General features: G+C 46.6%; 1 protein-coding gene across 4 annotated transcripts in view; it reads right to left on the minus strand.

Annotated features, from left to right (window-relative positions):
- Positions 1-375: 375 nt before the first annotated feature.
- Positions 376-27,327, minus strand: part of DDHD2 (DDHD domain containing 2) — a 252,721-nt gene continuing 225,769 nt past the window's right edge. For all 4 annotated transcript variants that reach the window (XM_063931530.1, XM_063931529.1, XM_063931532.1 and 1 more), the window contains one exon: positions 376-3,094. The gene's annotated coding sequence lies outside the window, so the exon portion shown is untranslated. The remainder of the gene's footprint in view (positions 3,095-27,327) is intronic.

A 27,327-nucleotide genomic window follows, 5' to 3' on the forward strand; every position in this document is an offset into this window, starting at 1 on the left:
CACCTACTAACCCCGATGATTCCCTGTGGAAACCCTAAGTACCCTGCTGCAGAAAAAATGTTTATTAATAAAAGCCACGATTGATGGTTTATAAAAAAAATTCTTGCCTAGTCTTGTCAAAACACTTGCTTTAATTAATCCCAGTGGTGAAGAGACAACTGCTATGGGTATGTCCGGAGCCCCTAGGCAGGCAAGAGCAGGGGTGTAAGGAGTGATCGCAACCCGGGATCTTGTCTTCCCCCTGTCTCGCAGTCTGATCTGCCCCCATCATTTTATCCTGATCCTCCACCCACTACTCTGGTATTAAGATCCACTGTACTAGAATATAAAAGTCATTCAACGTGTTATACAAATGCAAAAACAATAGACAGGTGCTTAAAAACAAGTGTTCTTTAATAAATAGAACACAAAATGCTGTTCAGGAAGAGACACATGCTGGATTATATCTTTGCTATATTTATATAATATATACATTACAACATTATGAAAACCTATAGGAGGAAAAGTGCACAACTGGCACATAAGGCATACAAGTACAGCGTTGTGGAACAATAGCATGAGTTTTAGTAAGTGGTTATATAAGCTAATTTGTGTGCTGTAACAGGGATGGCCAAAATATGTCCTCAAGCACCCCTAACAGTTCATGTTTTCCAGATCTCCTAGCTGGTGCACAGGTGTGGTCATAACTAACTGACAAATGTTCATGATCTACAGGTAATCTGGGAAACATGGAATTCTAGAGGACCAAACTTGGCCACCCCTGTGCTATAAAGAAAAGGCTATACAAAAATGATACAGTAACCCTAGGGTGGCTATTATTTGACAAAAACAGATCAGAGGAAACAAAAGCCACAACATATACCAAAAATCTGAACAGATAATACAGCACACAGTTTACATGATGTGACTCCTACAACTCCAACAACATGCAAAGGGCATGTTCTCATTGCAGATTTTATATGGTTTATGGTTATTAATTCAAATGGCAACTAGAGAAAGTCTGAAATGTAAACCTAAAGGGATCACCCACACACATCAGGAACACCCTGATCTCAGGTGCTCCAATGCTGCCCACGTCACTCGGACTGGATTTGGTGAAAATTGCAAAGTTTACTAATCCAAAGTCGGGTACACACTATACAATTTTTCAGGCCAATCAACCATTAATTGTATGGTCGGACTGATAATTGAATAGTGTGTATACAAGAGTGCTAGATGATAAAAAGCTGCAGATGCTCCTGAAATAGCCAGGTGGGGATCTGATGTGCTGCACATCTCATTTCCTAGCTCCCGATGCCACTGAATCAGCACACACTGAGCTAAAGATTTCGCATTGTATACAGGTGCCCCCCGATCTGACAATTGCTCAGTCTGGTCAAAGTACTGAACAGATCTGCAGAATGTATCTGCAGGTTGTACCTGGCTTTAGGCTCTGACTCCAATTAGCATAGTCAGTAGTCTCCTCTATCCAATGGTCGATATCCTTGCATTCCATCCCCACCAACAACAAAAAAAGTATACTTTACCTCCACAGATAATGGCCATGTCTCCTAGGCTCAACAGTCTTTTCAATGCAGATGAAATCCAACATTCAGTGTAAACGTATAGATTGCAAAGAGTAACATCTGCTACATCATGCATTTAATGCTATTATTACATTTGCACTGAGAACACAAATTATCCATGGAGTCAGTAGTGAGTTTCTCAGGAATGGCCTCGGGTGTGGAGGAAAGGATCTCTTTAAAAATAAAGATGTTGGAGTTGTACAGTAAATTAAAGCAGAGAGGCAATCTGTGGAACAACAAATCTCAATGAATGGCAATGGGCTACTGGAGTGAGAGAGAGCTTGATGTCAAGGAGATCCTGTATATCTGCCTCTTACTATTATACTTGCTACTAATGCAAAGCAATAGGTTTGTTTGTGGGAATATTCATTGGAGTAGAGTATAAGTTTTCTAATGCTAAGTTTTGTCTCCCTGTACTGTCCTTTGTACGGCGCTGCTAAACACTTGTGGCGCCCTATAAATAAAATGTAATAATAATAATAATTTCATAACTACGTTTATGGGGTCTATTTACTAAGCCTTGCAGAGACCAACCAATCAGCTCCTGTCATTTTTCAAACACAGCCTGTAACATGGCATTTAGGAGCTGATCTCTCTCTCCACTTCATCACCCTCCAAGGTTTAGTACATAGACCCCTAGGTGTAGCTGTTATACGTACAGTTCTTCATGGCGTTTGAAATAAAAAATAAATATTATATGCCAATTTTTTTTAAAGTGTGAACAAAAATGGATATACTCCAGACCTGTGATTTGTATTTTTTGGAACATCAATAATTATTTTTTCATTTTCAGTGGTTTTCAGGAGGTCCTTACTTTCCATAGTGGTCTACTGGGTTTGTAGAGACAGCCAAGGTGAATAGTGAGTTAATACAGGCCCATTTCCGACAGGATTTACCTTTTATGTAAGATTCACCTAACCTGTGGATCTGTTGTACCCCAGTAATAATCCACATTACCTCAGGACAGTACCAAGTTTCCTGCCAATGGGAATAATGTGGCTTGGATAAATATTTTGAAAAAAGAAATTAATGAGATTTTTAACTGGAAGTATTGAGAGATGTGTGACTGGCAAATATGCTGATTAATGACCTGGCCACTCATTGCAATGGGAAAGTCAGGAAGGGCCAGATACACAGGGAGGGCCAGATACATCAATGGAGAAAACAAAAGTAATATCACGGATGTTGCCACATCACAATTATTTGAGTTTCAACATTCAACAAAAAATACAGAGATAAAAAGCACAACAGAGTATATTGTTACAAGCTATAGTATGTGTCTTTTCTACTGAATATGTAGAATGATGGCATTTTCATCATGAATCCTGTATACTACTAAACCCCCTGAAATACTATTGTCCATATAACAGTGAAGTGTGAAATAAGCTTAAGACAAAGACTTGAGGGGTAATCACAAGTGTGTTCTTCCAGAAAAGATGGAGTAATAGTTGACATTGTCCATTGTTCTCATAAGTAAATGTTCATTCTCAGAAGATGAAAGCTGCAATGAGTGCATTACCCAAACGTACCTAGAACATCAAACAAGCAAATGGTTAGTTATCAGTTCTGTAGTTTAAGGGCATATCTCTGGTATTTGGAAAGTAAAAGACTTTGAGAGGGGCAGAAATAAAACTGAATTGAGATCAGTTGCGCCTTTACAATATTCACAACCAACCTGAAGAAAGTGGGAGATTACAATAGTCACACAGCCAGATAATCCTGCAGTTAGGGTGCTGGAAAGCTCATAAGAAAAACAGGCTTAATTGTAAAGCTATATTAAAATGTAAGAAATTCGTTTATAAATTGTAGCTTTTGAATATAAAGTGTTTGTACTTTACGTAACGAACAGTACAATTTTACAACTGTGAGTACTATGTTAAATTATAAAGTGTCTTCATCCTAAATGCAAAAATTAATATTGATACAGGTATTTTCATGTTTAAAATATATCTATATGAAACTTAATTACAAACATGGGAACAAGAGGATGGTGTTACCACTCAGGAGCTTTAGAATCACCCTCACATAACATGCCAAGTAAACACCACCCTGCAAACTTGCATATATAATGAAGAAACAGGAAACCCCTGTTGTTAAATGTTGCAGATTTTTAATGACCCGTCCTCAGGGAACAAGAAACAAAAAGGGTCGTCTTACATAGCACCCATAAAAATAAATATGTCCAGATTGCCCCCAGCTCCATCTGCGGCGTTCACTGAATTTATGGTCTGAAACCTAAAACAGTGGCCTACAGCAGGCATGTCAAACTCGTGGCCCTCTAGCTGTTGTGAAACTACAAGTCCCAGCATGCTTTGCCAGCATACCTTCCACTGATCAGCTAGTAAAGCATGCTGGGACTTGTAGTTTCACAACAGCTGGAGGGCCATGAGTTTGACAAGCCTGGCCTACAGGAATCTCCTGATTCTTCATTTTGCATGCAAGCCCACAGAGTGCTGTCTACTTGTCAGCTCCTTAATGCAACACCATTCAAGTTGTGGGGATGCCCCCATGGGCCCTCTCTCCATATATATATATATATATATATATATATATAAATAAATAAATAAAAATATTACACACACACATATACATATATATATATTTATTTATTTAGTCAGTCTGGGTCTGTCCCAGGTCGCAACAGTTTTCCAAATACCGGGTCAGACCTGGGAAAGACAGTGCTGAAAGATGAAGAGTCCAGCTATATTTTCTCTACTAGCCATTCATAGTTATCTAGTATAATACCGTAGTTGGTACAATCTATTCCGGCTTATAAACACGTTGGATATCAAGCTTTTCAGAATGTCAACAGTTCATGTTAATGTTAGGTTTAGGGTTAGGGAAACAACCTTTAAACCTTTCCTTAACATAAACATGTGCTGTTGACATGCCAACTGTAGAAATGCACAATGTTGACATAACATTCATGTGACATTCTGAATGTCGACATGTCATACCACACAGTTTTTCAACTACATATCAAATTACCACTTAATGTGGACAAAGAATGTTTACAGTCTAAAATGTATCAAGCAGTGTCTTATAAATACTGACTTACCCACTTCACAAAAGGTGTTCATTTATGTGATATTATGAACTTAAATAACCAGCTGTAAAATGATTATTGAAGATGCATTTAGCTTAATGACTCAGTATGACGTAGCCTTATAAGTTGAAATATACGATGTCTGCACCTCTAGTAAAATCTGTCTGTGAATCCATTTGTGGGACGCTGCTATACTTTGGGGTATAGAGGGCGCTAATGCTAGAGCAGGGCACAAGTACAAAACAGATTTCTTGGTCTCTAAGTCCATCCCCTCTCTGCCGCTCCCCAGTGATACCAGAAAGGGCAATGTTGTGCAACCCATGACACTCTCTCACCAGAAGGCCAGCCGTTATCATGATCATCGTAGAAGACCGAAAAAAGTGAGGCTTGCACAATGGGTGTATTTCTCTCCACACAGATTTGCAAGGCTCACGCTACATCTAAGAGACTACAAAAGAGGATAAACTCAGATTTAACCACTACAAGAAAGAAGCGAATCAGATTATGGATGGGTGCATACTAGGGATGGCCATCAATGATCTGAAATCAACGATGGTTTATGACCAATGTTAACTACTTAAACTATTGATGTGGGAGAACCAGATGGCCTCCGTCCATCAATGAAAAGAAGCTATTGAATTTTGTCTAGCTCTGCCCCCAACAACCATGAAGTTACGCCCCCAGGGACTGAGTGGTGTTTGACTTGCTCAGTACTAAAGTAGGGAGGACCTTCAATGGTTACCTTATAGAGGTACCTTAATCAATGGTACCATTGATGGATATCCCTAGTGCACACTATCCCTCAGAGTAACATTAAAATATCATTTTATTAATTTATTTCCAGAAAACAGGTACTAGAGTTGCACCATATTAATTTAGCATGTAAGGCTTATGTATATTTCTTTGTGTTTATTGTGTACTTGTTAGCCTACAATGAGTCTAAATAGAGTGAAATATAAAGAAAATAATAAAAAAAAGGTATAATGTGCTAAAAATAGTGAATGAAGAAAAAGGTGGGTGGGGGGGGGGGGGGGGGGTTAAAAATAATTTTGTGTCCTGTCCTTAATTTCAAATATTCACAATAAATATTTGTCCTCAATTAGCTGAACTACAATATGTATTTGCTCTGCTTATCTGGATTCCAAAGCAATACCAGTTATAACACTGAAAGACTTTGTAACTATTTTGAGATGATGGTATCCTTTGGTTATTTTAAGCAATGTTACAATAATATCCAGTCTTGGGCTGTTGAATAGTTTGTGTAATACAGGTCTTTTTATTAGATACAGTCTAGTTACTGTCATTCAAGGTACAGTATATGAATAAATAGCGTTAAGAGTTACATAATCGTGTCTGCAATTCTAAAAAAAAAATGGCTCCTGTGTTTATGGCTTCTTTGTAATTCAATCTATCACTCTTACAGACTTTATAATTATTTTAAGCACATTGCACTAGGATTGCTGGTAAATGTATACATCGAGGAACAGTTGGATTACTTATTAAATATAATAAGAATTTACTTACCGATAATTCTATTTCTCGTAGTCCGTAGTGGATGCTGGGGACTCCGTAAGGACCATGGGGAATAGCGGCTCCGCAGGAGACTGGGCACATCTAAAGAAAGCTTTAGGACTATCTGGTGTGCACTGGCTCCTCCCCCTATGACCCTCCTCCAAGCCTCAGTTAGGATACTGTGCCCGGACGAGCGTACACAATAAGGAAGGATTTTGAATCCCGGGTAAGACTCATACCAGCCACACCAATCACACCGTACAACCTGTGATCTGAACCCAGTTAACAGCATGATAACAGAGGAGCCTCTAGAAAAGATGGCTCACTACAGCAATAACCCGATTTTTTGGTAACAATAACTATGTACCAGTATTGCAGACAATCCGCACTTGGGATGGGCGCCCAGCATCCACTACGGACTACGAGAAATAGAATTATCGGTAAGTAAATTCTTATTTTCTCTGACGTCCTAAGTGGATGCTGGGGACTCCGTAAGGACCATGGGGATTATACCAAAGCTCCCAAACGGGCGGGAGAGTGCGGATGACTCTGCAGCACCAATTGAGAGAACTCCAGGTCCTCCTCAGCCAGGGTATCAATTTTGTAGAATTTTACAAACGTATTTGCTCCTGACCAAGTAGCTGCTCGGCAAAGTTGTAAAGCCGAGACCCCTCGGGCAGCCGCCCAAGATGAGCCCACCTTCCTTGTGGAGTGGGCATTTACAGATTTTTGGCTGTGGCAGGCCTGCCACAGAATGTGCAAGCTGAATTGTACTACAAATCCAACGAGCAATAGTCTGCTTAGAAGCAGGAGCACCCAGCTTGTTGGGTGCATACAGGATAAACAGCGAGTCAGATTTTCTGACTCCAGCCGTCCTGGAAACATATATTTTCAGGGCCCTGACAACGTCTAGCAACTTGGAGTCCTCCAAGTCCCTAGTAGCCGCAGGCACCACAATAGGTTGGTTCAGGTGAGACGCTGAAACCACCTTAGGGAGAAACTGAGGACGAGTCCTCAATTCCGCCCTGTCCGAATGGAAAATCAGATAAGGGCTTTTACAGGATAAAGCCGCCAATTCTGACACGCGCCTGGCCCAGGCCAGGGCCAACAGCATGACCACTTTCCATGTGAGATATTTTAACTCCACAGATTTAAGTGGTTCAAACCAATGTGACTTTTGGAACCCAAAAAACTACATTGAGATCCCAAAGTGCCACTGGAGGCACAAAAGGAGGCTGTATATGCAGTACCCCTTTTACAAACGTCTGAACTTCAGGGACTGAAGCTAGTTCTTTTTGGAAGAAAATTGACAGGGCCGAAATTTGAACCTTAATGGACCCCAATTTCAGGCCCATAGACACTCCTGTTTGCAGGAAATGTAGGAATCGACCCAGTTGAATTTCCCCTGTCGGGCCTTACTGGCCTCGCACCACGCAACATATTTTCGCCAAATGCGGTGATAATGTTTTGCGGTTACATCCTTCCTGGCTTTGATCAGGATAGGGATGACTTCATCCGGAATGCCTTTTTTCCTTCAGGATCCGGCGTTCAACCGCCATGCCGTCAAACGCAGCCGCGGTAAGTCTTGGAACAGACAGGGTCCTTGTTGGAGCAGGTCCCTTCTTAGAGGTAGAGGCCACGGATCCTCCGTGAGCATCTCTTGAAGTTCCGGTTACCAAGTCCTTCTTGGCCAATCCGGAGCCACGAATATAGTGCTTACTCCTCTCCATCTTATCAATCTCAGTACCTTGGGTATGAGAGGCAGAGGAGGGAACACATACACTGACTGGTACACCCACGGTGTTACCAGAGCGTCTACAGCTATTGCCTGAGGGTCCCTTGACCTGGCGCAATACCTGTCGAGTTTTTCCCAACGGTTTATAATCATGTGGAAGACTTCTGGGTGAAGTCCCCACTCTCCCGGGTGGAGGTCGTGCTGAGGAAGTCTGCTTCCCAGTTGTCCACTCCCGGAATGAATACTGCTGACAGTGCTATCACATGATTTTCCGCCCAGCGAAGAATCCTTGCAGCTTCTGCCATTGCCCTCCTGCTTCTTGTGCCACCCTGTCTGTTTACGTGGGTGACTGCCGTGATGTTGTCCGACTGGATCAACACCAGCTGACCTTGAAGCAGAGGTCTTGCTAAGCTTAGAGCATTGTAAATGGCCCTTAGCTTCAGGATATTTATGTGAAGTGATGTCTCCAGGCTTGACCATAAGCCCTGGATATTCCTTCCCTGTGTGACTGCTCCCCAGCCTCGCAGGCTGGCATCCGTGGTCACCAGGACCCAGTCCTGAATGCCGAATCTGCGGCCATCTAGAAGACGAGCACTCTGCAACCACCACAGGAGGGACACCCTTGTCCTTGGTGACAGGGTTATCCGCTGATGCATCTGAAGATGCGACCCGGACCATTTGTCCAGCAGGTCCCACTGGAAAGTTCTTGCGTGGAATCTGCCGAATGGGATTGCTTCGTAGGAAGCCACCATTTTACCCAGAACCCTTGTGCATTGATGCACTGAGACTTGGCTCGGTTTTAGGAGGTTCCTGACTAGCTCGGATAACTCCCTGTCTTTCCCCTCCGGGAGAAACACCTTTTTCTGGACTGTGTCCAGGATCATCCCTAGGAACCGAAGACAAGTCGTCGGAACCAGCTGCGATTTTGGAATATTGAGAATCCAATCGTGCTGCCGCAACACTACCTGAGATAGTGCTACACCGACCTCCAACTGTTCCCTGGATCTTACCCTAATCAGGGAATCGTCCAAGTAAGGGATAACTAAAATTCCCTTCCTTCGAAGGAATATCATCATTTCGGCCATTACCTTGGTAAAGACCCGGGGTGCCGTGGACCATCCATACGGCAGCGTCTGAACTGATAGTGACAGTTCTGTACCATAAACCTGAGGTACCCTTGGTGAGAAGGGTAAATTTTGACATGAAGGTAAGCATCCTTGATGTCCCGAGACATCATGTAGTCCCCTTCTTCCAGGTTCGCAATCACTGCTCTGAGTGACTCAATCTTGAATTTGAACCTCTGTATGTAAGTGTTCAAAGATTTTAGATGTAGAATCGGTCTCACCGAGCCGTCCGGCTTCGGTACCACAACAGTGTGGAATAATACCCCGTTCCCTGTTGCAGGAGGGGTACCTTGATTATCACCTGCTGGGAATACAGCTTGTGAATGGCTTCCAAAACTGTCTCCCTGTCAGAAGGAGACATCGGTAAAGCCGACTTTAGGAAAACGGCGAGGGGGAGACGTCTCGAATTCTAATTTGTACCCCTGAGATATCACCTGAAGGATCCAGGGGTCTACTTGCGAGTGAGCCCACTGCGCGCTGAAATTCATTGAGACGGGCCCCCCACCGTGCCTGATTCTGCTTGTAAAGCCCCAGCGTCATACTGAGGGCTTGGCAGAGGCGGGAGAGGGTTTCTGTTCCTGGGAACTGGCTGATTTCTGCAGCCTTTTTCCTCTCCCTCTGTCACGGGGCAGAAATGAGGAACATTTTGCCCGCTTGTCCACGAAAAGACTGCGCCTGATAATACGGCGTCTTCTCATGTTGAGAGGCGACCTGGGGTACAAACGTGGATTTCCCAGCTGTTGCCGTGGCCACCAGGTCTGAAAGACCGACCCCAAATAACTCCTCCCCTTATTAAGGCAATACTTCCAAATGCCGTTTGGAATACGCATCACCTGACCACTGACGTGTCCATAACCCTCTACTGGTAGAAATGGACAACGCACTTAGACTTGATGCCAGTCGGCAAATATTCCGCTGTGCATCACGCATATATAGAAATGCATCTTTTAAATGCTCTATAGACAAAAATATACTGTCCCTATCTAGGGTATCAATATTTTCAGTCAGGGAATCCGACCATGCCAACCCAGCACTGCACATCCAGGCTGAGGCGATTGCTGGTCGCAGTATAACACCAGTATGTGTGTAAATACATTTTAGGATACCCTCCTGCTTTCTATCAGCAGGATCCTTAAGGGCGGCCATCTCAGGAGAGGGTAGAGCCCTTACAAGCGTGTGAGCGCTTTATCCACCCTAGGGGGTGTTTCCCAACGCACCCTAACCTCTGGCGGGAAAGGATATAATGCCAATAACATTTTAGAAATTATCAGTTGTTATCGGGGGGAAAACCACGCATCATCACACACCTCATTTAATTTCTCAGATTCAGGAAAACTACAGGTAGTTTTTCCTCACCGAACATAATACCCCTTTTTGGTGGTACTCGTATTATCAGAAATGTGTAAAACATTTTTCATTGCCTCAATCATGTAACGTGTGGCCCTACTGGAAGTCACATTTGTCTCTTTACCGTCGACACTGGAGTCAGTATCCGTGTCGGCGTCTATATCTGCCATCTGAGGTAACGGGCGCTTTAGAGCCCCTGACGGCCTATGAGACGTCTGGACAGGCACAAGCTGAGTAGCCGGCTGTCTCATGTCAACCACTGTCTTTTATACAGAGCTGACACTGTCACGTAATTCCTTCCAACAGTTCATCCACTCAGGTGTCGACCCCCTAGGGGGTGACATCACTATTACAGGCAATCTGCTCCGTCTCCACATCATTTTTCTCCTCATACATGTCGACACAAACGTACCGACATACAGCACACACACAGGGAATGCTCTGATAGAGGACAGGACCCCACTAGCCCTTTGGGGAGACAGAGGGAGAGTTTGCCAGCACACACCAAAGCGCTATATATATACAGGGATAACCTTATATAAGTGTTTTTCCCCTTATAGCTGCTGTATTGTTAATACTGCGCCTAATTAGTGCCCCCCTCTCTTTTTTAACCATTTCTGTAGTGTAGTGACTGCAGGGGAGAGCCAGGGGAGCTTCCCTCCAACTGAGCTGTGAGGGAAAATGGCGCCAGTGTGCTGAGGAGATAGGCTCCGCCCCTTTTTCGCTGACTTTTCTCCTGCTTTTTTATGGATTCCGGCAGGGGTTAAAATTCATCCATATAGCCCTGGGGGCTATATGTGATGTATTTTCGCCAGCCAAGGTGTTTTTATTGCTGCTCTGGGCGCCCCCCCCTAGCGCCCTGCACCCTCAGTGACCGAAGTGTGAAGTGTGCTGAGGAGCAATGGCGCACAGCTGCAGTGCTGTGCGCTACCTTGGTGAAGACAGGATGTCTTCTGCCGCCGATTTTCCGGACCTCTTCTGTCTTCTGGCTCTGTAAGGGGGCCGGCGGCGCGGCTCTGGGACCCATCCAAGCTGGGCCTGTGATCGTCCCTCTGGAGCGAATGTCCAGTAGCCTAAGAAGCCCAATCCACTCTGCACGCAGGTGAGTTCGCTTCTTCTCCCCTTAGTCCCTCGATGCAGTGAGCCTGTTGCCAGCAGGTCTCACTGAAAATAAAAAACCTAAACTAAAACTTTCACTAAGAAGCTCAGGAGAGCCCCTAGTGTGCACCCTTCTCGTTCGGGCACAGAGATCTAACTGAGGCTTGGAGGAGGGTCATAGGGGGAGGAGCCAGTGCACACCAGATAGTCCTAAAGCTTTCTTTAGATGTGCCCAGTCTCCTGCGGAGCCGCTATTCCCCATGGTCCTTACGGAGTCCCCAGCATCCACTTAGGACGTTAGAGAAACAATGTTTTAAACATTGTGCGTTCCTCCACTATTAGTAGATTATATCCTCAGTTCCTTTAGGCACACATAGTATGCTGTACACACCATACATTTCTCAGTTGTCTGTATATTATAATCTTAAGTCTTTTTATAGTCCTGGATACAGTGTAAGATATTGGGGGTAATTCCAAGTTGATCACAGCAGGAAATTTTTTATCAGTTGGGCAAAACCATGTGCACTGCAGGGGGGGGGGGGGCAGATATAACATTTGCAGAGAGAGTTAGATTTGGGTGGGTTATTTTGCTTCTGTGCAGGGTAAATACTGGCTGCTTTATTTTTATACTGCAATTTAGATTGCAGATTGAACTCACCACACCCAAATCTATCTCTCTCTGCACATGTTATATCTGCCTCCCCTGCAGTGCACATGGTTTTGCCCAACTGCTAAAAATTTTCCTGCTGCGATCAACTTGGAATTACCCCCATTGTCCGTGTGCCAATATTAATTATCCACTTTGTTGGACTCAGTGTATTGTTTTGGGGATAAGTGTCACATTTATGTAATGTGCATTACACAAGCAGTATAGTGTAAAATGTTAATCATATTTACGGTTAGCAGTAAAGTTTGTTATTATTTATATTACAGCATTGATTGGATAGCAGTGAGCGTTCCCAACATGCATTAATGAAATAAAAGTATGCTTGTATAATATCGGGTATATTCCCCGTTGCTGCCTCCGATATGATCACACTTGTCAAATCATATATCTAGTGCAGTATAGTATACAGCTGCTAAACACAAATCATTATTATATCACGTGCCTATGCGCATTTCACTTATCTAAGCTTTTTCAAGGCTATAGTCTTAGAGTACCACTTGGGTCTATGACGTCTACTGGAAGCAAAATTCAGCCTTTTCTCCAAGGGTGAGCAGTATGTTCAAGATTACGGGCCCTGAAAAGCTCTTGGAGGTTGGGATAAGCAACTGGATCACCGCTAGATCTTATATGGGGATGTTATTCACCTACATCTGGGTGTACTGGCCTCTTGGTCAGCTTGATAAAGGACTATGCCAAAGCACTGGCCAAGCACAATCAGCTACATCACTAAGTGGCAGAAATAGACCCTGGACCCAGCTTCACGTATAACACACAGGGGTCTTGTACTGAGCATCCATTAGGTAACTTAGCCTTGCATTCTGAGCAGGTAAAGCATTGGACAAATTTTCCTCCAGCAGCCAGGACTATGAAGACTCTCTGTCTGACATTTTACAGTAAATAAGCATATTTAAAATAGGATTTTAATACCTACCGGTAAATCCTTTTCTCTTAGTCCGTAGAGGATGCTGGAGACACCAAAAGAACCATGGGGTATAGACGGGATATGCAGGAGACATGGGCACTTTAAGACTTTGAAAAGGGGTGTGCACTGGCTCCTCCCTCTATGTCCCTCCTCCAGACTCCAGTTATAGGAACTGTGCCCAGGGAGACGGACACATTTCGAGGAAAAGATTTATTGTTAAACTAAGGTGTTATTCATACCAGCACACACCGAAAACACGCCGCACAACGTGGCATTCAATAGAACCCAAGCCAACGGCATGAACCAATGTCAGCAACAGACTGACTATAAACATAACACAACATGTGTATAACCAGAAATAATAACTGCAGATACAGTACGCACTGGGACGGGCGCCCAGCATCCTCTACGGACTAAGAGAAAATGATTTACCGGTAGGTATTAAAATCCTATTTTCTCCTACGTCCTAGAGGATGCTGGGGACACCAAAAGAACCATGGGGTTATACCAAAGCTCTAGACCGGGTGGGAGAGTGCGGATGACTCTGCAGCGCCGATCGACCAAACTCGAGGTCGTCATCGGCCAGGATATGAAACTTGTAAAACTTCGCAAAAGTGTTCGAACCCGACCAAGTAGCAGCTCAGCAAAGTTGCAATGCCGAGACCCCTCGGGCAGCCGCCCAAGAAGAGCCCACCTTTCTAGTGGAATGGCCCTTCACTGAATCCGGAAATGGCAATCCGGCCGTGGAATGAGCATGCTGAATAGTGTTACAAATCGAGCGTGCAATGGTCTGTTTGGAAGCAGAACACCCAATCTTGTTGGGAGCATAGAGGACAAACAGAGCTTCGGTTTTCCTAACCCGAGCCGTTCTGGCGACATAGATTTTCAGAGCTCTGACCACATCCAAAGATTTTGACTCAACGAAAGAGGCAGTAGCCACTGGCACACCACAATAGGTTGGTTCATGTGGAAAGATGAAACCACCTTCGGCACAAATTGTTGCCGAGTCCTCAACTCCGCTCTATCTTCATGAAAGATTAAATAAGGGCTCTTGTGAGACAAGGCCGCCAACTCAGACACCCGCCTTGCGGACGCCAAATCCAACAATATGACCACTTTCCAAGTGAGAAACTTCAATTCCACTGACTGTAAAGGCTCAAACCAATGCGATTGAAGGGACTGCAACACCACGTTAAGATCCCACGGTGCCACAGGCGGCACAAATGGAGGTTTGATGTGTAACACACCCTTCACGAAAGTTTGAACTTCTGGAAGGGAGGCCAATTGTTTTTGAAAGAAAACCGATAAGGCTGAAATTTGAACCTTAATTGAACCCAACTTTAGGCCCGCCTCTACACCAGCTTGTAGAAAATGGAGAAAACGTCCTAGCTGAATCTCTTCTGCAGGAGCCTTCTTGGATTCACACCAAGACACATACTTCCTCCAAATGCGGTGGTAATGTTTAGACGTTACTCCCTTCTTGGCCTGAAGAAGTGTGAGAATGACTTCACTGGGAATACCCTTCCGTGCTAAAACCTGGCGTTCAACCGCCATGCCGTCAAACGTAGCCAAGGTAAGTCTTGGTATACGCACAGCCCCTGCTGTAACAGGTTCTCGCGTAGAGGAAGAGGCCAGGGATCTCTTATGAGTAATTCCTGAAGATCCGGATACCAAGCCCTCCTTGGCCAGTCTGGGACAATGAGGATTGCTTGAACCTTTGTTCTTCTTATGATCTTTAGAACTTTTGGAATGAAAGGAAGTGGAGGGAACACATACACCGACGGAAACACCCATGGTGTCACCAGTGCATCCACTGCCATTGCTTGAGGGTCCCTGGACCTGGAACAATATCTCTGAAGCTTTTTGTTGAGGCGCGACGCCATCATGTCTATGTGAGGAATTCCCCAACGACTTGTCAACTCTGTGAAGACCTCTTGATGGAGGCTCCATTCTCCTGGATGGAGATCGTGTCTGCTGAGGAAGTCGCTGACAGCGCTCTTGTATGCTTCTCTCCCCAGCGGAGAACTTTTGTGACTTCTGCCATTGCTGCTCTGCTTTTTGTTCCGCCCTGGCGGTTTATGTACGCTACTGCTGTCACATTGTCCGATTGGATCAGCACGGGCAGATTGGAAAGAAGATGTTCCGCCTGCACAAGGCCGTTGTAAATGGCCCGTAACTCCAGAACGTTTATGTGGAGACAAGTTTCCTGGCTTGACCATCTTCCTTGGAAGTTTACCCCTTGCGTGACTGCACCCCATCCTCGGAGACTTGCATCCGTGGTTATTAGGACCTAATCCAGGAGGTGAGAGCTGTGTAGCCACCACAGGAGTGATATTCTGGTCCTTGAAGACAGGACTATCTTCCGGTGCATGTGCAGGTGGGATCCGGACCACTTGTCCAACAGGTCCCACTGAAAAACTCTGGCATGGAATCTGTCAAACTGAATGGCTTCATAGGTCGCCACCATCTTCCCCAGCAACCAAGTGCACTGATGGATTGACACTCTTGGTGGTTTCAGCATTTGTTGGACCAGGCTCTGAAGTTCCTGAGCCATTTCCACCGGAAGAAAAACTCTCTGTACTTCTGTGTCCAGTATCATCCCTAAAAATGACAACCTCGTTGCCGGAATTAACTGTGATTTTGGCAAGTGCAGGAGCCAACCATGTTGTTGAAGAACTGTCAGGGACAGGGCAACGTTTTTCATCAACTGGTCCCTGGATCTTGCCTTTATCAGGAGATCGTCCAAGTATGGGATATTTGTGACTCCTTGCTTGCGAAGGACAACCATCATTTCTGCCATTACTTTGGTGAAAATCCTCGGAGCCGTGGATAGACCAAATGGCAACGTCTGAAATTGGTACTGACAATCCTGAAGTGCGAACCTCAGGTAAGCCTGATGTGGAGGATAAATGGGAACATGTAAGTAGGAATCTTTTAGGTCCACCGACACCATAAAATCCCCTTCCTCCAGACTGGAGATCACTGCTCGGAGAGACTCCATTTTGAATTTGAAATTTTTTAAGTAGAAATTGAGGGATTTGAGGTTTAGGATTGGCCTGACCGAGCCATCCGGCTTCGGAACCACAAACGGACTTGAATAAAAGCCTTCTCCCTGTTGTGACTGGGGAACCCTGACTATAACCTGATTTTGACACAACTTTTGTATGGCGTTGCAAATTACCTCCCTGTCCGGATGAGAAACTGGCAAGGTCGATTTGAAAAATCGGTGAGGGGGGACGTCTTGAAACTCCAGTTGGTACCCTTGGGATATTATTTGTAAAACCCATGGGTCCAGGTCCGAACGAACCCAGAACTGACTGAAGAGTTTGAGACGTGCCCCCACCGGTGCGGACTCCTGCAGAGGAGCCCCAGCGTCATGCGCTGGATTTGGCAGAAGTTGGGAAGGACTTCTGCTCCTGGGAACCCGCCACGGCTGGTGATCTTTTACCCTTTCCCCTTCCTCTAGCCGCAAGGAAGGAAGAACCTCGCCCTTTCGTGTATTTATTGGGCCGAAAGGACTGCATTTGATAGTGGTGTGTCTTCTTTTGTTGCGAATGCACATAAGGCAAAAATTATGACTTACTCGCGGTAGCCGTAGGTACCAAATCAGCGAGGCCGTCACCAAACAAGACACCACCTTTGTACGGTAGGGATTCCATATATTTCTTAGAGTCAGTATCAGCATTCCACTGATGAATCCATAATGCTTGCCTAGCTGAGACTGCCATGGCATTGGCCTTTGATCCCAAAAGGCCAATATCCCTCGCAGCTTCCTTTAGGTAAACTGTCGCGTCCTTGATATAACCCAGCGTCAAGAGGATGTTATCCCTATCTAGCGAATCTATGTCAGATGACAAGTTATCTACCCACTTTTCAATAGTACTACTCACCCACGCAGAGGCAATGACCGGTCTGAGTAGTGTACCTGTGGTCGTATAAATGGATTTTAACATAGCCTCCTGCCTACGATCTGCAGGGTCTTTAAGGGCTGCCATGTCAGGTGACGGAAGAGCCACCTTTTTAGACAACCGCGATAGGGCCTTGTCCACAATGGGGGGTGACTCCCACTTTTCCCTATCCCCAGTGGGAAACGGATAAACTACCGGAATCCCTTTGGGAATCTGACATTTTCTGTCAGGACTTTCCCAGACTTTATCAAATAAAAGTATTCAGTTCATGAGAGGGAGGAAACGTTATCTCAGGTTTCTTTTCCTTATACAGGTTGAGTATCCCATATCCAAATATTCCGAAATACGGAATATTCCGAAATACGGACTTTTTTGAGTGAGAGTGAGATAGTGAAACCTTTGTTTTTTGATGGCTCAATGTACACAATCTTTGTTTAATACACAAAGTTATTAAAAATATTGTATTAAATTACCTTAAGGCTGTGTGTATAAGGTGTATATGAAACATAAATGAATTGTGTGAATGTAGACACACTTTGTTTAATGCACAAAGTTATAAAAAATATTGGCTAAAATGACCTTCAGGCTGTGTGTATAAGGTGTATATGTAACATAAATGCATTCTGTGCTTAGATTTAGGTCCCATCACCATGATATCTCATTATGGTATGCAATTATTCCAAAATACGGAAAAATCCCATATCCAAAATACCTCTGGTCCCAAGCATTTTGGATAAGGGATACTCAACCTGTACATACAAACCCTTTTATCCGGAATAGCAGGGTCCTCAGCAGGGCCGGTGCTAGGGTGTTCGGCGCCCTCCTGCAAAATATAAATTTGCGCCCTCCCATACTTTACATGCAGGGCCGGGGGGTTAACATGGCCTCTTGGGCCCCCGAGCTGCAGGAGATCCGTGCACGCGTATGGATGTGAACTCTCTGCCCACAAACACTCGGTGCAGCGCTAGTTACGGCCCTGCACACAGACAGTGCCGTAACTAGACATTTTACCGCTGTGTGCAAGAGAGGGCATCGCCCCCCTCCCCTGCATGTAAAATAGGGGCAGTGCGCGCCGCAGGCGCATGCAAAAAATATAGGGGCGCGGTCAGCATGCCCTTTTTACACATTACGGCAGCCAGCGTCCCCCTTTTTACACATTACGGCAGCCAGCGGCCCCTTTTTACACATTACGGCGGACAGAGTCCCCTTTTTACACATTACGGCAGACAGCGTCCCACTTTTTACACATTACGGCAAACAGTGTCTCCCTTTTTACACATTACGGCAGACAGCGTCCCCTTTTTAAATACAAACAAACACACACATCCATGTACACACACACACACACACACACACTTTCTCTCTCACACTCTTTTTGCATCCCCTTACCACAATCTTGCTGGCCAGATCTTCCACAGTCTGCTAGCCTGGTCCGTGTAGCTCCGCCCCCCCCGGTCCGTGTAGCTCCGCCCCTTGGTCCATGTAGCCCCACCCCCTTTCGTCAGACCGCAAACTGACACTCCTCTCCTCTCACTGTCACAGGGGAGAGAGGGGAAGGAGTCATGCTGTCGGCGCTGCTGCGGCTGCCTGTCAGTGTGACAGGGCAGACGCAGCAGCCAGCAGCAGGGGGGACAGGACGGCGCTTCAGCAGGGATGCAGAGCAGTGAAGGCGCCTCTCCTGCCCGGCGCCTACCTGCACTGCATCCCTTTGCTGAGCGGGTAGCACCGGGCCTGGTCCTCAGTGATATGCAATACCTCTTTCATAGCCACAATCATGTACTGAATGCTCTTTGCCAATTTAGGATCTAATCTGGAGTCACTATAGTCGACACTGGAATCAGTGTCCGTGTCGGTATCAGTGTCAGCCAACTGGGTAAACGTACGTTTCTGTGACCCCGAGGGGACCTGAACTTGTACTAACATATCTTCCACAGATTTCTTCCATGCTTGGGTCTGAGACTCAGACTTGTCCAATCTTTTACTAATACGAGCTACATTAGCATTCAAAGCATTCAATACATTCACCCAATCAGGAGTCGCGGTGCCGACATGGTCACCCCCACCACCTTTTGCGCCTCTAATACAGTCTCCTCCTGTGAAGAGCACTCAGCCTCAGACATGCCGACACATGTGTAATACACACCCACAGACACACTGGACTTATAGGGGACAGACCCACAAAGAAGCCCGTCAGAGAGAGACAGAGGGAATTTGCCAGCTCACACCCCAGCGCCAAATCAATGGGTCAGAAGCTTTAACCAAAATGCCCCGGACCTGTAGCACTTTTTATATTATACAATATTGCACTGAATAGCCTGGAGCCCCCCCCCCCCCCCCCCTGTTTTGCACCCTGATACTTGTCAGCAGTGAAGAGGAAGGACCAGCGTCTCTGCAGCCAGCAGTGAGGAAATGGCGCTGAGTGAGCTGTGGAGACGGAGCTCCGCCCCCTAATGGCGCGCTTCCATCCCGCTCTTTGGAGTATACTGGCGGGGGTTAGGACAGTATTATACAGTAATGTCCCCTCTTCCCAGACTTATGTTGAGGTATTTTAAGCTGCCAGGGCACCCCTCCCTCCCTCACCCCTCACCCCCCCCCCCCCCCGCGCCCAGAAGTGCTGTGTGTGTAAGCAGGAGCTTGGCGCGCAGCGTCCATCCGCTGCGCGGTACCTCAGGAAAATGCCGTCACTGAAGTCTTCTTTCTTCTTCTACTCACCTGTCTTCTGACTTCTGGCTCTGTAAGGGGGGTGACGGCCGGCTGTGGGAGCGAGCATCTGAGCGTACCCAGCGATCAAACACTCAGGAGCTAACGGTGTCCTGTAGCCAGAAGCTGAGCCCTTACACTCACTAGAGTGTAAGGGCAACCTCCCTGAACATAAAAAACCTAACAAAAAAGTATTTTCAGAGAAACTCAGTAGAGCTCCCCTGTAGTGCGTCCAGTCTCACTGGGCACAATTCTAAAACTGGAGTCTGGAGGAGGGGCATAGAGGGAGGAGCCAGTGCCTTTTCAAAGTCTTAGAGTGCCCACGTCTCCTGCAGATCCCGTCTATTCCCCATGGTTCTTTTGGTGTCCCCAGCATCCTCTAGGACGTAGGAGAAAGTATAATTAATACAGGTTCTTTGGCTGAATAAATTCAAGCCTGCATTTTGCCTGGTTTTAAATTAGCACAGAATTTATGTACATCATGGGTGTCTTGGATTAAAGGAGATAATAAGAATTTACTCACCGGTAATTCTATTTCTCGTAGTCCGTAGTGGATGCTGGGAACTCCGTAAGGACCATGGGGAATAGACGGGCTCCGCAGGAGACTGGGCACTCCAAAAGAAAGATTAGGTACTATCTGGTGTGCACTGGCTCCTCCCTCTATGCCCCTCCTCCAGACCTCAGTTAGGGAAACTGTGCCCGGAAGAGCTGACACAACAAGGAAAGGATTTGGAATCCAGGGTAAGACTCATACCAGCCACACCAATCACACTGTACAACTTGTGATAACCATACCCAGTTAACAGTATGAACAACAACTGAGCCTTCTTGTACGGATGGCTCATAACAATAACCCTTTAGTGAAGCAATAACTATATACATGTATTGCACTTGGGACGGGCGCCCAGCATCCACTACGGACTACGAGAAATAGAATTACCGGTGAGTAAATTCTTATTTTCTCTGACGTCCTAGTGGATGCTGGGAACTCCGTAAGGACCATGGGGATTATACCAAAGCTCCCAAACGGGCGGGAGAGTGCGGATGACTCTGCAGCACCGAATGAGCAAACTCAAGGTCCTCCTCAGCCAGGGTATCAAACTTGTAGAAATATGCAAATGTGTTTGAACCCGACCAAGTAGCAGCTCGAAAAAGTTGTAAAGCCGAGACCCCTCGGGCAGCCGCCCAAGAGGAGCCTACCTTCCTTGTGGAATGGGCTTTCACTGATTTAGGATGCGGCAGTCCAGCCGCAGAATGTGCCTGCTGAATCGTGCAACAGATCCAGCGAGCAATAGTTTGCTTTGAAGCAGGAGCACCCAGCTTGTTGGCTGCATGCAGGATAAATAGCGAGTCAGTTTTCCTGACTCCAGACGTCCTGGAAACATAAATTTTCAAAGCCCGGACTACGTCCAGCAACTTGGAATCCTCCAAGTCCCGAGTAACCACAGGCACCACAATAGGTTGGTTCAAATGAAACGCTGATACCACCTTTGAGAGAAATTGGGGACGAGTCCTCAATTCTGCCCTGTCCATATGGAAGATCAGATACGAGCTTTTACATGACAAAGCCACAAATTCTGACCCACGCCTAGCCGAAGCTAAGGCCAACAGCATGACCACCTTCCACGTGAGATACTTTAGCTCCACATTTTTAAGTGGCTCAAACCAGTGTGAATTCAGGAAATCCAACACAACGTTAAGATCCTTAGGTGCCACTGGAGGCAAAAAAGGGGGCTGAATATGCAGCACTCCCTTAACAAACGTCTGAACTTCAGGCAGTCACATCCTTCCTAGCTTTTATCAGCGTAGGAATCACTTCATCTGGAATGCCCTTTTCCGTTAGGATCCGGCGTTCAACCGCCATGCCGTCAAACGCAGCCGCGGTAAGTCTTGGAACAAACAGGGCCCCTGCTGTAACAAGTCCTGTCTGAGAGGCAGAGGCCATGGGTCATCTGAGATCATTTTTTGTAGTTCTGGGTACCAAGTTCTTCTTGGCCAATCCGGAACGATGAGTATAGTTTTTACTCCTCTCTTTCTTACTATCCTCAGTACCTTGGGTATGAGAGGAAGAGGAGGGAACACATAAACCGACTGGTACACCCACGGTGTCACTAGTGCGTCCACAGCTGTCGCCTGAGGGTCCCTTAACCTGGCGCAATATTTTTTTTGCTTTTTGTTGAGGCGGGACGCCATCATGTCCACCTGTGGCAGTTCCCAGCGATTTACAATCTGTGTGAAGACTTCTTGATGAAGTCCCCACTCTCCCGGGTGGAGGTCGTGCCTGCTGAGGAAATCTGCTTCCCAGTCGTCCACTCCCGGAATGAACACTGCTGCCAGTGCTTGCACGTGATTCTCCGCCCATCGAAGATTCTTTGTGGCTTCTGCCATTGCCATCCTGCTTCTTGTGCCGCCCTGGCGGTTTACATGTGCCACCGCCGTGATGTTGTCTGACTGAATCAGTACTGGGTGGTTTTGAAGCAGGGGCTCTGCTTGACTCAGGGCATTGTAAATGGCCCTTAGTTATATTTATATGTAGTGAAGTCTCCAGACTTGACCACTGTCCTTGGAAGTTTCTTCCCTGAGTGACTGCCCCCCATCCTCGGAGGCTTGCATCCGTGGTCACCAGGACCCAGTCCTGTATGCCGAACCTGCGGCCCTCGAGAAGATGAGCACTCTGCAGCCACCACAACAGAGACACCCTGGCCCTTGGGGACAGGGTGATCAACCGATGCATCTGAAGATGCGATCCGGACCATCCAACAGATCCCACGGAAAGATCCTTGCATGGAACCTGCCGAAGGGAATTGCTTCGCAAGAAGCCACCATCTTTCCCAGGACTCGCGTGCAGTGATGCACCGATACCTGTTTTGGTTTCAGGAGGTCCCTGACCAGAGATGACAATTCCTGGGCCTTCTCCACCGGGAGAAACACCTTCTTCTGTTCTTGTCCAGAATCATGCCCAGGAAAAGCAGACGCGTCGCAGGAATCAGCTGCGACTTTGGGATATTTAGAATCCAGCCGTGCTGTTGCAACACTTCCTGAGAGAGTGCTACGCTGACCAACAACTGCTCTCTGGACCTCGCCTTTATGAGGAGATCGTCCAAGTACGGGATAATTATAACTCCCTTCTTCCGAAGGAGTATCATCATTTCGGCCATTTCCTTGGTAAATATTCCCGATGCCGTGGAGAGACCAAACCGCAACGTATGGAATTGGTAATGACAGTCCTGTACCACAAACCTGAGGTAGTCCTGGTGAGGTGGGTAAATGGGGACATGCAAGTAAGCATCCTTGTTGTCCCGCGACACCATAAAATCCCCCTCTTCCAGGCTTGCAATAACCGCCCTGAGCGATTCCATTTTGAACCTGAACTTCTTTATTTAAGTGTTCAAGGATTTTAAATTCAGAATGGGTCTCACCGAACCGTCCGGTTTCGGTACCACAAACATTGTGGAATAGTAACCCCTGCCCTGTTGAAGGAGGGGGACCTTGATTATCACCTGCTGGAGGTACAGCTTGTGAATTGCCGCCAGTTCTACCTCCCTTTCCCTGGGAGCAGCTGGCAAGGCTGATTTGAGGTAACGGCGAGGGGGAGTCGCCTCGAACTCCAGCTTGTATCCCTGAGATACAATTAGTACAGCCCAGAGATCTACTTGTGAGCGAACCCACCGGTTGCTGAAGTTTCGGAGACGCGCCCCCACCGCACCTGGCTCCGCCTGTGGAGCCCCAACGTCATACGTCGGACTTAGTGGAAGCAGGGGAGGATTTTTGTTCCTGGGAACTGGCTGCCTGGTGCAGCTTCTTTCCTCTACCTTTGCCTCTGGCCAGAAAGGATGCTCCTATGACCCGCTTGCCTTTCTGAGGCCGAAAGGACTGCATATGATAATACGGTGCTTTCTTAGGCTGTGAGGGAACCTGAGGTAAAAAAGTCGACTTCCCAGCAGTTGCTGTGGATACGAGGTCCGAGAGACCATCCCCAAACAATTCCTCACCCTTATAAGGCAAAACCTCCATGTGTTTTTTAGAATCAGCATCACCAGTCCATAATACTCTCCTGGCAGAAATGGACATTGCATTAATTCTAGATGCCAGCAGGCAAATGTCCCTCTGTGCATCCCGCATATATAAGACGACGTCTTTTATATGTTCGATGGTTAGCAAAACAGTATCCCTGTCGAGGGAATCAATGTTGTCTGACAGGGTATCAGTCCATGCTGCTGCAGCACTACACATCCAGGCTGAAGCAATAGCAGGTCTCAGTAGAGTACCAGAGTGTGTATACACAGACTTTAGGATAGCTTCCTGCTTTCCATCCGCAGGATCCTTTAGGGCGGCCGTATCCTGAGACGGCAGTGCCACCCTTTTAGATAAGCGTGTTAGCGCCTTGTCCACCCTAGGGGATGTTTCCCAACGTAACCTATCCGTTGGCGGGAAAGGGTACGCCATCAGTAACCTCTCAGAAATCACTAGTTTCTTATCAGGGGAACTCCACGCTTCTTCACACAAATCATTTAATTCATCAGATGGGGGAAAAGTCACTGGCTGCTTTTTCTCCCCAAACATAATACTCCTTTTGGTGGTAACCGGGTTAATATCAGAAATGTGCAATACATCTTTCATTGCAGTAATCATGCATCGGATGGCTTTTGTAGACTGTACATTTGTCTCATTCTCATCTACACTGGAGTCAGACTCCGTGTCGACATCTGTGTCTACCATCAGAGCTAGCGGGCGTTTATGAGCCCCCGACGGCTTCTGAGTCGCCTGGGCAGGCGCGGGCTGAGACCCCGGCTGTCCCAAGGCTGCTGCGTCATCGAACCTTTTATGTAAGGAGTTGACACTGTCGGTTAAACCCTTCCACATATCCATCCAATCAGGTGTCGGCCCCGTTGGGGGCGACACCACATTTATCTGCCCCTGCTCCATCTCCACATAACCCTCCTCATCAACATGTCGACACAGCCGTACCGACACACCGCACACACACAGGGAATGCTCAGACTGAGAATAGGACCCCACAAAGTCCTTTGGGGAGACAGAGAGAGAGTATGCCAGCACACCCCACAGCGCTATATAACACAGGGATTTACACTGCTAATAAGTGATTTTCCCAATAGCTGCTTGTCTGTATCGATTTGCACCTAAATTTATGTGCCCCCCCGCCCTCTCTTTTTAACCGGTCTTGTACCTGGATACTGCAGGGGAGAGCCTGGGGAGCGTGCTTCCAGCGGAGCTGTGAAGGGAAAATGGCGCTGGTGTGCTGAGGAAGAAGGCCCCGCCCCCTCAGCAGCGGGCTTCTGTCCCGCTTTTTCTGTAACTTAATGGCGGGGTTTTTTACACATATACAGTTAACTGACTGTATTATGTGTATTCTTTTGCCAAAAGGTATTAAAATTGCTGCCCAGGGCGCCCGCCCCCCCCCCCCCCCCCAGCGCCCTGCACCCTACAGTGACCGGAGTGTGTGGTGTGCTGTGGGAGCAATGGCGCACAGCTGCAGTGCTGTGCGCTACCTTAATGAAGACAGGAGTCTTCTGCCGCCGATTTCATCATTCTTCTTCTGTCTTCTGGCTCTGCAAGGGGGGCGGCGGCGCGGCTCCGGAAACGGACGATCGAGGTCAGGCCCTGTGTTCGAACCCTCTGGAGCTAATGGTGTCCAGTAGCCTAAGAAGCACAAGCTAGCTGCACGCAGGTAGGTTTGCTTCTCTCCCCTCAGTCCCACGTAGCAGTGAGTCTGTTGCCAGCAGATCTCACTGAAAATAAAAAACCTAACAAATACTTTCTTTTCTAGCAAGCTCAGGAGAGCCCACTAGGAGCACCCAGCTCTGGCCGGGCACAGATTCTAACTGAGGTCTGGAGGAGGGGCATAGAGGGAGGAGCCAGTGCACACCAGATAGTACCTAATCTTTCTTTTGGAGTGCCCAGTCTCCTGCAGAGCCCGTCTATTCCCCATGGTCCTTACGGAGTTCCCAGCATCCACTAGGACGTCAGAGAAATTATGGCAAGTATCTCTCTGTATATACACGCATGCACATATATGCAATGGTAAAACAATTACATAGGAAATGTTACTCTGACAGGGAAGGTGCACTCCTTTCAGATCTGGACCGCATAGCAGCTGCACTCCCTGCAGCTATGGTAGTTACGCCCTTGGTCTTAGGGTGTGAGGCCACGCTCTGATATATGTACGCAAAATAGTGAGCCCTTGCCTTTCAATCAATGAGAAAAGTTTACCATATCGTAATTCTTTGTCAAAACCAGTTTCATGTGCCTAAACATGGTCTGAACAACGCTCTAAGAACTGCCCTTTGCTCTGAAAATCAAGGCTTTAACAGCCTATATTAAGTCAGGAAAAAAACTTGGCTCAACAGATCTTTCCCTCAAACCCAATACCTCACTGTGGGCTGAATACAGAAGGGGAGTGAAAGAGCTGTTAGAATGGCTGCTGCTTCTGATGTGATTGTCAACCTTGTGCAGGAGCTCACCAGGGAGGAGATACATGAGGAAAGAGGAAGCAACCCCCCTCTAAAGCCTTGGTGTGCTGAATGAAAAGTTGGTTCTGTGTGATTGTATAGATAACTTCCACAGCTGTTACCACGATACAGGTAATACGAGTGAAAACTCGGTTACTAGGTTTACTCATTTTTTGTTTAAAAAAAAAAAACTACAGTAATCAGTTTCCTGCTCATCATATATACGGACTGAAAATAAGAATTTACTTACCGATAATTCTATTTCTCGGAGTCCGTAGTGGATGCTGGGGTTCCTGAAAGGACCATGGGGAAATAGCGGCTCCGCAGGAGACAGGGCACAAAAGTAAAGCTTTCCGATCAGGTGGTGTGCACTGGCTCCTCCCCCTATGACCCTCCTCCAAGCCAGTTAGGTACTGTGCCCGGACGAGCGTACACAATAAGGGAGGAATTTTGAATCCCGGGTAAGACTCATACCAGCCACACCAATCACACCGTACAACTTGTGATCTAAACCCAGTTAACAGTATGATAACAGCGGAGCCTCTGAAAAGATGGCTCACCACAATAATAACCCGATTTTTGTAACTATGTACAAGTATTGCAGATAATCCGCACTTGGGATGGGCGCCCAGCATCCACTACGGACTCCGAGAAATAGAATTATCGGTAAGTAAATTCTTATTTTCTCTATCGTCCTAGTGGATGCTGGGGTTCCTGAAAGGACCATGGGGATTATACCAAAGCTCCCAAACGGGCGGGAGAGTGCGGATGACTCTGCAGCACCGAATGAGAGAACTCCAGGTCCTCCTTAGCCAGGGTATCAAATTTGTAGAATTTAGCAAACGTGTTTGCCCCTGACCAAGTAGCTGCTCGGCAAGGTTGTAAAGCCGAGACCCCTCGGGCAGCCGCCCAAGATGAGCCCACCTTCCTTGTGGAATGGGCATTTACATATTTTGGCTGTGGCAGGCCTGCCACAGAATGTGCAAGCTGAATTGTATTACACATCCAACTAGCAATAGTCTGCTTAGAAGCAAGAGCACCCAGTTTGTTGGGTGCATACAGGATAACAGCAAGTCAGTTTTCCTGACTCCAGCCGTCCTGGAACATATTTTCAGGGCCCTGACAACATCTAGCAACTTGGAGTCCTCCAAGTCCCTAGTAGGTGCAAGGCACCACAATAAGCTGGTTCAGGTGAAACACTGACACCACCTTAGGGAGAGAACTGGGGACGAG

This window comes from Pseudophryne corroboree, chromosome 6 (assembly GCF_028390025.1).
Source record: "Pseudophryne corroboree isolate aPseCor3 chromosome 6, aPseCor3.hap2, whole genome shotgun sequence".
NCBI lineage: Eukaryota > Metazoa > Chordata > Amphibia > Anura > Myobatrachidae > Pseudophryne > Pseudophryne corroboree.